General features: G+C 36.2%; 1 long non-coding RNA gene across 1 annotated transcript; it reads left to right on the forward strand.

Annotated features, from left to right (window-relative positions):
• The first annotated feature begins 1,983 nt into the window (after positions 1-1,983).
• Positions 1,984-3,119, forward strand: LOC106877506 (uncharacterized). The gene is made up of 2 exons (XR_001410382.2): positions 1,984-2,070; positions 2,791-3,119. It is a non-coding gene; the product is annotated as an uncharacterized LOC106877506 (long non-coding RNA).
• Positions 3,120-3,289: the final 170 nt, after the last annotated feature.

Genomic DNA, 3,289 nt, shown 5'->3' on the forward strand with positions numbered 1-3,289 from the left:
TATAGTAATTCTCTTGCCCCAAATATAAACAACCATACAGCTGATCTGAGACGAGATAAGAGTTGGGGTACGGTTTCCCATAACGTACCGGTAAGTTGACTTACGGTCAATTCCAAGCAGATTCCAAGCACATGGCTGAAAAACAATAAAATGCACTGTTATAACATCAAATTTAAACTAGGAGTCGTAGCAAACACAAAAGACCACGGTAATAGGGGAGCCTGCTGGGTATTTTGGTCCACCACCAACCGAGAAAAAAAAATGCTAAGACTAGGAGGAAACAGGAAGAGTAGCTACAAGTTGCTAAACGTAGTAAACACCGCCACCGTAGGGGAGTCGTAAAGTGGTCTGAACGAGAAGAAGAATTAAAAACATGGGTTTTAGACCAAAGAAAATCGAGCTTTTCAGTATCCACTAAAATGATTATGTACCGTTCAAGACTTATAGCAATGCACAGAGATATCAACGATTTTAAAGGGTAAACATCACGATGTTCCATGTCCTTTGAATAGGAAGATCAAATACTTAAGTTTCATAGGTACGCCATCTGTGCAAGAAAGCAAGTTAATTTGGAACTTTCACAGATAGTGAATATGGCCGAAAGCTGTGACATTTGATGTGCCATCAAACAAGGCAGTAGAAACCAAGGGGTGCTAAAGCTCTGACTGTTAAATTATGTGGCTAGGAAAAGACACGCTACGCAGTTGTATTATCATGCTGCGCTGATGGGACGAACATTTCACCTTTTTTAATTTTTAAAAGAAAGACATAGCCTTAAAAAAGGATTCCCAATGGTATTTATGTTCATGTCCATCGAAAAGGTCGGAAGGATGAGGGAGGAATGAAATCCTGACTTGATAAAGAGTGGTCCTGGCGTCCTGGTGGACTGTTAAAGAAACCTGCTTTATTAGTTTGAGACCAGTTTCGAGCTCATAGAACTGAGTATGTTAAGAGAAAACTTGGAGAACTGAAGACCCAGTTAGCTACAGTCCCAGCCTAACCAACTATAATTCTGGGAGGCCTAACCAGTGGTAATTCCAGGTGGCCTAACCAGTCTTTAAATGTTTCAGTCAATAAAAAAAAACCTAAAAGATTCCTACGGGTGGGGTGGAGCAAGTGGATTCAGTCTTCAGATTTTGAAGTAACACCAACAGGAAGAAGGAAGAGGCCTAATATTACACAGGTGTGTGATTGGGTAGAAAGTTCATGGAATGGTGTAAAAGAAGAGGATGCTGTGAAACTACTTTAAAAAATCTGGCATTAGTAATGCCCTTGATTGGTTTCTCCCAGTTTTTATCTGTATATTTGCTTTTTGTTTGCATGGATCAGGATTCATTAATACCAATATTTCTCTTTCGTTATGGCAAATTAATTTAGTTTCCTTTAAAGGTGAGTGTAAAGCTGCATATGATTTCATACTTTATTCCTCTGTACTGTCACATTATTGTATTTCATGTGCAGAATCATGCAGTTATCCCCACAAAACCACTTTAAAGTATCTTTCAATAGATCTGTGATGAAACATACTAAAATTGTTGTTTTCTGAAAAATATCCTTGGAAAATAGGGATGCGTCTTATGTGAAGGTGCGTGCAATGCGACGGAAAATACGGCATATATATATACATATACATACTTACACGCACACACACACACACACACACACACACATGTACACGCACACATACACACACATACATACACACATGCATACGCACACATACACACACATACACACACACACACACACACACACACACATACATACACACACACAAACCTATATAGATCGTATTAGCAATTATATTTCATGGATGGGCTTTATGAATATTTTAATGCAGCGCTACGCGAGTTTCCACAAATCACGTATTACTTGTGATCATTGTCCGTATTCCGGAGATGATTACGGTATATTCCATAGTATGATCGACATCGGGTGGATCATAGTTTCTGCGTTCTTTCATCATTTCTTTTTCCATTTCAGAACTTTGGAATGATTTCAATCAGTCACATACATTGGAGGACATCAACGCCGCAGGATGTGCTTTCGGTTCCTATTTTATCCTTGATAGTAAGACCGTCATTTTTATTTAGTTGTTTATTTTTAGTGTTCTTTGATTCTGTGTCTTGTTCCTGATCTTTAATTCACCGATCTTCTGTCTCCAGTGCACGCACATCGAACAAAACTGAAGATTTTAAATATCTCTTTCTTCTGCAACGCAAAAGATAAAGAAATTTATAAATATCGCTTTCTTCTTCATCGCATGATTATTTCTACTTAGCGTCTTAATTTTTAGTTAAATAGATAATAAATAAATTAATAATTAATAGTCTTGCAAAAAAGATGTAGTAAAACAAACACACAAGTACATTTAAAATCTGGCAGATGGGTTAATATTAATCCTCGTTGTCAATAAAAATCTCAACACGCTTCATTAATAACTTGTTCAAAAATACCCCAATACATCTCGCTGGTAATACGAGAACCTCTCTACCTCAAAGATAACCAGCCACATGCCCCTTCTCCTTCTCCCCTCATATATGCAATTTCACTAGCCAGATCCTGCATTAATTATTATTCCCAATCCTTCCTTTCTAGATTAGGCAACACTCAGTAACTTCCTAATCTTTAGCAAACCTAAAGATTCCAAACGGAACATTCATAACATCAATCTACCGAATCAGTAGACCATATCTATTCTTTCGCGTTTTACGTTGTCAGTCTAGAGCAATAATTTATTTCGTTCTTATATTTATTGTGTTTCCTCTTTCAATTTCTTTTCTGTTGCAGAAAAAGAGATTAATGATCTGACAGCTTATTCAACTTTTTCCTTCAAACAAAATCCATATCTCTACCTTCAAACCGAGGCCCAAATGGATGCTCACTCGGTTCTGGATTGTTCACGGTTATGTATGATATCTTCTACATGTATCGCCTTTTCATATACTAACACTAAGTGCTTACTAAAGAAACTGACCTGAACTTTAATGGAATTCACCCAAAAATTATTTACTTCACAATGAAATGTGAGCAAGACTTCAAAGGATCACGTTTGCTAATAATAATTATATAAAATAAAAAGTGTTTCTTTGTGAATAAAATCAATTTAATTCAGATAATTATTTTGTTAATTTATATTTATTACTAACGTTTTTCCTTTCAAATTAGTCTCTCTTATACATCCATTCACACATTTGAAGGTTTATAAGATTAGTAAATTTACCCAAGTAACTCTGGAGAACTTAGGTTTTATCTAATCGACCTTCAAAAAATGAAACATAAAGTTAAC

The sequence above is a fragment of the Octopus bimaculoides genome, chromosome 17, assembly GCF_001194135.2.
Source record: "Octopus bimaculoides isolate UCB-OBI-ISO-001 chromosome 17, ASM119413v2, whole genome shotgun sequence".
Lineage (NCBI taxonomy): Eukaryota > Metazoa > Mollusca > Cephalopoda > Octopoda > Octopodidae > Octopus > Octopus bimaculoides.